General features: G+C 31.2%; 1 pseudogene; it reads left to right on the plus strand.

The window, feature by feature from the left end:
* Positions 1–1,240, plus strand: LOC125853113 (F-box protein At5g07610-like; annotated as a pseudogene).
* The last annotated feature ends 6,349 nt before the right edge of the window (positions 1,241–7,589 follow it).

The raw sequence follows: 7,589 nt of genomic DNA on the forward strand, positions 1-7,589 counted from the left end.
ATGAAGATTATCAAAATAAAAAACTGTATATCATCATTTTCTGCAAATGAAGTGTTTCCTAATGAAGAACTGCTGATAGAAATCTTCCTCCGTCTTCCAGTAATATCACTCGTACGATGCAAATGCGTCGCCGAAAAAATGGAATTATCTCATCACTAGCCCAGAATTCACCCGTCTCAGAGTCCCTTGTTTCAACCCTGCTCGTGGCCTATTTTTGCACTGTTCTTCTTTCTTGATCAACCCTCTTCACGAATTCATTCCCTTCACCCTCGAAAATCCAATTCAATCACCATTCCACAAGCTCATTTTCGTAGACGATCCTTATGGAATTAGAATCCTGCAATCTTGTAATGGACTTTTGCTATGTTGTAGTTTTCGCGTTCATGGACCTAATGAAACTTACTATGTGTACAACCCAACAACACAACAATTTGTTACACTTCCGAGACTGAGAGGGCATGGACAAACTTCCAAGGCTGTAATTGGGATGAAACTAGCGTTTGATCCATGGAAATCGCCAAATTACAAAGTGATTTGCATTCGTTTGTCTGATGAAGTGTTTCCTGATGATCAACACTATCAGGTCGAGATTTATTCATCTGAATTTAAGAAATGGAGGGTCGTGGGTTCACCTTTTCTAGCTCGTTACGATACAGGATTCAGGTATACTGGAGTTTATTGGAATGGTTCAATTTATTGGGAATGTGGTGACAACTCGTTACGTTTCAATGTGGAACAAGAAATGTTCGATAAGTTTCCCTTGCCTAACATTAATGAGAGCAGAGTTGCTTATTATGGAGAGTCTAGTGGATATTTGCATCTAGTACAAGTGCATAGTCGTCAAAAGCTCACTTTCTACAACATTTACGAGATGAATAGTGATGGCACGGAATGGTACATGAAGTACCAAGTGAATGTTGAAGATGTTGTTAACACGTTCCCTCATATGACTCGACATTATCATGATCCAACAGACTGGAATTACTTAGCGATGAGTGTGCTTTGTGTTGTTAGAGGGGAGAAAGAGGAGGAGGAGGCCTTCATGATTTTGTACATTCCCAAAATGGTCATACGTTATAACTTGAGGGATAACACATTTTACAAGCTATATGAATTTGGAAATAATAGTATTGAAGAAAATCAATTTGAGGATGAAGATGAAGATTATGAGGTCCCTATTTCCCTGCAGTTTGATAGGTTTAGTGCTTTCCAATATGTTGAGTCTTTATTTTGTATGTGAGGTCATTTTTTTGTAATGTAATTGGAAAAAAGATCTTCCTGAATTATGTCCATTATTTTGATTTCCAATGTCCAACTTGTTGTCCATTAATCACTTCATTCTTTCCATAAGGAAATGGTTTTTGATACAGTGGTAATGAATTATCATTAGCTATTGGTGTATGGAATAGTACTAAAATTTGGCATATATTTACTCTGCCCAAAATAAGTGTCACTTGAACTTATTTCAAGTCATTAAGAAAAAAAAGATAGTTGTTGCATGAATAATTGCATATGATTGAGAAGAAATTGAATGAGAGTAATACTTGCGCTAGTTCGTTTATCAAAAGACAATCTTTATTAATTTCATTTCTGCTACTTTCTTTAATTATGTCAACGGCATTTTCTAATTACTAAAGAGGACAAGTTGAGGATTCATTTGCTTTAACTATTAGGGGTCGTTTGGTTGGGAACTAGTTATTTCAGGATTAATTATTTCATCTTGTATATGGAATAACTTATCCCATCACTATGGTATAAATGGTGGGATAAGTTATCCCAAACATATCAACCAAACAAGACACCAAACTTTTATTCCAGGACTATATATTTTTATCCCTCACACCAAACGACCCCTTAGTTTGTTAGAAGAGACGGGAACGGCTCGATATACATAAATTTGAAGGACTAAATAAGTGTTGGACTATACTTGAAGGTAGGGGTGACAAAATCAATCCCAACATGCTCAATCCGTTCAATTAGGTTAAGTTTGAGTTGGTTATTGACCCGTTCATTCATTAGCTCAATCCATTTCAACTCAACCAATTTCAATCCATTAAAATTTGATTGATATCTAACCTGAATTGACTCATAACAAATTTTGTCAAAATATTTTTTTATAAACTTTTTTTCAATTTGATATGTTATATATATAGTCATAATAAAAAAAAATAAGAATTTTATTAGGTACTAAAATAGTTTAAAAGAACAAATAAAATAATTAAGTTTAATAAAAAAATTGAGTTGGGTTGGGTCTTGACCTGTTACCTAATACATTTTGATCCAAACAAATTTGGATTGAATTAGATCTTGATACGATTATTGTCTTAATCCATAATAATCCGTCCAAATTTAATCCAATGTGTCCAATGTGTCCAATTGTACAATATTAAACTTGAGAATAATTTTTGTCTGAATAAAGGACAAGCTTTTAATTTTGAATAGCTTTCCTCTGCATAATATTTTTTTCCCTCCACAACACTTCTTTCCAAACAGAGCAAATTGAATTGACTAGTTGTAAATAAAGAATTAGTTTTTTGAATGTTTACATCTTTTAAGTAGTTTTCTTCTTACATTAGTATTTCCCCCTAGCAAAACTTTCTAAACAGAGATGAATTGAATTGAACCAATTCATTTTTATTTGATGTCCACCTACTTCCACCATTTTTAACTCTCATTAACTTTTTATTTGTTGTCCTGTTTCTATCTTCTCTCCCATTGTATCACAAGTAAGAAAAACAAGAAGCTGTCTAACTTTGGATTTTATAATTTCAGGTTAGTGTTTCTCTACATTTTTTTCTTGCTCTGGAATGTTGTTCTTTTCTTTTGTCTGTGTTTTTCATATTTTTGTTTTCTTCTACATTGTTATTAGATTTTTCTGTAAGCACAGTCTCTCTAGCGACCACAATCTAGATAGCTCCGGTGAAGTCCAAATCGCCGGCAAGACATATGCCTCTACAAAACTTCCTCGTTGCTCTTGGCCACAAAACCTAACATACAAAGAAAATTGCAGCGCCATGCACTTGCACGATGAAAAGAGAAAGAAGTAATTTGTTCTTAAAATTTTGAAAATCCCTAACCCCTATTTTCACGAGGCTCAAAACACCTATTACCAGACCCAATTCTCGGGTCAACCTGCCTAAACCCCTTAACCCCCTTTTTCCAACACACAAAACAAATCGAGAACCTATTTACCACTATTACCTTTGAAAAAGAAAAGAAGCTCGAAAACTATCAGATTTGGGCTTAATCCACCATTTTTTTCGTCAAGTAATTCCAAGAGCAGGTAACCCCCACTACCTTCTGTTAAGTTCACATTTTCTGTTACTACTGTACTTAGTTGGTTATTACTGTACATAGTTAGTTAGCATAAATGAGTAGTTAGTTGATGTGTTGTCATCTGCTAGTTGCTATTCAGAGTCGGTTATGAAATTTATTTTAGATTGATTGTGGGTAAAACTCTTGTATATAAAAGGAACACAGATGTAACACTCAAGCACATGAAATAATATTCTTCTTCTTTTTCTTTTTCTAAATTCAGTTTTCTTCTGTAACCTTCAATGATGGTTTAAGATTTTTAGCTTGAATTTTCTCATGGTATCAGAGCTAGTGACATTAGATGTTCAATAGATCAGAGTAGTGTTTCACATGAAATAAGGACAAACTTTTAATTTTGGATAGATTTCATCTGCATAATATTTTTTTCCCTCCACAACACTTCTTTTCAAACAGAGCAAATTGAATCGACTAGTTGTAAATAAAGCATAAATTTTTTGAATGTTCACATCTTTTAGCTAGTTTTCTTTTTACATTGGTGTTTCTCCTTAGCAAAACTTTCTAAACAGTGATGAATTGAATTGAGCCAATTCATTTTTATTTGATGTCCACCTAATTTCACCTGTAGACACGTAATTTTTGACCGAACTTAAAATTTTACACCATTTTTAGAGCTGAAATATTTTTATAAATATAAATTAAACATTTTGACTTTTCTCTTATTTTTATTAAGTTTATTTTAAAAGATTTGAAAACAACAAAATAGAATCACTTTTTAAGGTAAGTTTTATTGTCAATTGTTTAAAAAGAAATGGAAGATTACAAAAAATCTATATTTGAAATTAAGTTTTTATAAATAAGCTAGTATTATTTAATTGTTTTATATATATATATATAGCTAGTTGACTTTTTCTTAGATTTTTATTAATTTTAAATAATTAGTTTATATGTTATTATAATTTATTATTTGTAGTTAGTTATTATTCTTTTAAAAGTAGAGTAAAACTAAAATTAAAATAAAAAATAACCTAAATAATCTAACAAACCAACCCCACTCCTACTCCTATCCAAAACATACTACACGTACAAAACCAAAAAGGGAAAAGGAGAACAAAATTTTTGACTTATCTTCCAAAAATTTAAAAATAAATAAGAAAAGAAAATAAAACCATCATCAAGTTATACTCCCACTGTCTCTCAACTTCTCCACACTCCTACTCCCTCACGTTTTCCTCCTCATTCCACACCCCACACAATACAACCCACTACCCCACACCTACACCTATCCTAACACCTATATACATACACCCACATACTACAAAAAAAAGGGACACACATAAAAGGCACACACAGAGATATATGCATTAAAAAAAAAAAGCAATACATATTGTACTTTCTCACAGTGTGATGAAGATCTAGAAATCTATTTTCGCGGTTTCAAGTTCGTGGCTCCTGATTATTTGTCCTTTCTTTTCGTTGACTAATTTTCACAAGAGGTAACATTTATTTGTATTTTATTTTTTGCATAATTTTATGTCATTATTGTGCAAGAATTAATTTCAATATATTGAAGTTGTTCAGATTTCATATGTGTTTAATCTGTTAATATTATTAATGTTGTGTACTGAAATATATTCGAACATGCTATATGACATGTGAGTATTTCTTACATGCTTAAGAGTCCATTCCTCGCTCTTTTTCCTTAATTAATTATCAAAGTTTTTATGTTTGTGTCTTACTAAGTTGAATGAATTCTTTGTTTGATAGTATTTAGAAAAGTATTAAGTCATGTTTTATGCTATAATATGTGTGTTGTCTTGATATTTAGGGTTCTAACAAAAAATAATAATAATAAACTTGTTAGGATAAGGAGAAGCTACGAAGACAAATAAAATTAAAATAGATTAAAAAGAAAAAGAAAATAAATGTACAGAATGTCAAAAAAAAAAATTATAAAAATATAAAAAAGAACAACGAAAAAAAAATAATGAAACAAAAGGAAAAAAAAGAAAACAAAAACATAGCACAACAAAAAATTAAAGTAAAAAGCAAAGAAGAAAAACAGAATGAAAAAGAAAAAAAATAATGATACAGAACGTTAAAAAACAAAAAAAAAAACTTACAAAGAACAACAAATAAAAAAATAATATAAAATTAATAAAACAAATTGTTCCTGTTATTCTATATGACATGTAGATAATATTAGTTTAAATTTAGTATAAATACTAAAGATTTTTTTTTTTTTTTATTTTTTCTCTAAAAAGGGCCTTTTATGGGTTCATTAATTATATTATTAGATTTGGTTTAATAACTTACAAAAAATAAAAGTTTTATCTTAAGATTTTTTTTTTACTTTATTGTTAATAAAATAGGTCAACATGTGTCATTAATCATTAGTTGAAGCGTGATTTTAATTCATATGTTTGTCTTATTCAAAATTTATTATTTATATTTAGAATAGTAAAAAGTATATATATAAATTAACCATGCTCTGTTTTGTTAATATCTGGAAGCATAATTGCGTCAAGATGATAAGATTCAACATAATAAAATTTAGTATGCTGAGTGGGGGTAATTGAAATATAGGAAAAAATTTTAGCACTATAATATTTTGATGTCTCTATCTATTTTAGACTATTTTAATATAGTCATATGTATTTATTAGGCTCTATTATACATTATATGAGTAATAATAATTAAATTTCATCTCAATTAAGAATGTGGTTCCACATCTTTTTGAGATACTTAATAAATTCAAGGATGCGGTTACGCACCTTGAACAAATTATTTTGATAATTAATTTTGTTAATTCAAACCAAAAAGTGTAAATTGAAATTATGTGGTGTGATGAACTCGAGAGGGGAAGACAGTTATGTCTCCAAATGTCAAGACCGAGAATGCAGTTATGCATCCGGTTTAAGACTAATAAAAATTCAACAATAAGCAAATTATGGCATATAGACACAAATTATTCAAGAAATATATCAAGATAAGTATAAGTCAATAAAAGCGACCGTGCTAGAACCACGAAATTCGAGTGATGCCTAATACCTTCCCCTCGGTCAACAGAATTCCTTACCCGAATTTCTGATTCGCAGACCAAATAAAGAGTCATTTCCTTATGGTTAGGGATTACATAAAAAGGTGACTTGGAACACCATAACTCAATTCCTAGTGGCGACTCTGAAAAATAAAATAATCCCTTAATCAATAACGTCACTTAAAATGGAAAAACACTCCCGCCACCGTGCGCAAAAAGGGGTGTGACACCACCATTTTCAACTCTCATTAACTTTTCATTTGTTGTCTTGTTTCTATCTTCTCTCCCATTGTATCACAAGTAAGAAAAACAAGAAGTTGTCTAACTTTGGGTTTTACTATTTCAGGTTAGTGTTTCTCTGCATTTTTTTCTTGCTCTGGAATGTTGTTCTTTTTTTCAATCTGTGGTTTTTTTTCCATATTTTTGTTTTCTTTTACATTGTTATTAGAGTTCTCTGTAACCACAGTCTCTCCGACGAACACAATCTAGATAGCTCCGACGAAGTTCAAATCGCCGACAAGACATGCCTCTACAAAGCTTCCTCGTTGCCCTTGGCCACAAAACCTAACATACAGAGAAAATTGCAGTGCTATGCACTTGCACGATGAAAAGAAAAAGAAGTAATTCGTTCTTAAAGTTTGCAAACCCTAACCCCCATTTTCACAAGACTCTAAACACCCATTAGCAGACACAATTCTCGGGTCAAGCCGCCTAAACCCCCTAACCCATTTTTACCAACACAAAAAACAAACCGAGAGCCCATTTACCACTGTTAGCTTTGAAAAAGAAGAGAAACTCGAAAACCATCAGATTTGGGGTTAATCCATCATTTTTTTCATCAAGTAATTCCAAGAGCAAGTAACCCCTACTACCTTCTGTTAAGTTCATATTTTTTGTTACTACTGTACTTAGTTGATTATTATTGTACATAGTTAGTTAGCATAAATGAGTAGTTAGTTGGTGTGTTGTCATCTGCTAGTTGCTATTCAGAGTCGGTTATGAAATTTATTTTAGATTGATTGTGGGTAAAACTCTTGTATATAAAAGGAACACAGATGTAACACTCAAGCACATGAAATAATATTCTTCTTCTTTTTCTTTTTCTAAATTCAGTTTTCTTCCGTAACCTTCAATGATGGTTTAAGATTTTTAGCTTGAATTTTCTTATGGTATCAGAGCTAGTGACATTAGATGTTCAATAGATCAGAGTAGTGTTTCACATGAAATAAGGACAAACTTTTAATTTTGGATAGATTTCATCTGCATAATATTTTTT

Source organism: Solanum stenotomum, unplaced genomic scaffold (assembly GCF_019186545.1).
Source record: "Solanum stenotomum isolate F172 unplaced genomic scaffold, ASM1918654v1 scaffold9649, whole genome shotgun sequence".
Classification (NCBI taxonomy): domain Eukaryota; kingdom Viridiplantae; phylum Streptophyta; class Magnoliopsida; order Solanales; family Solanaceae; genus Solanum; species Solanum stenotomum.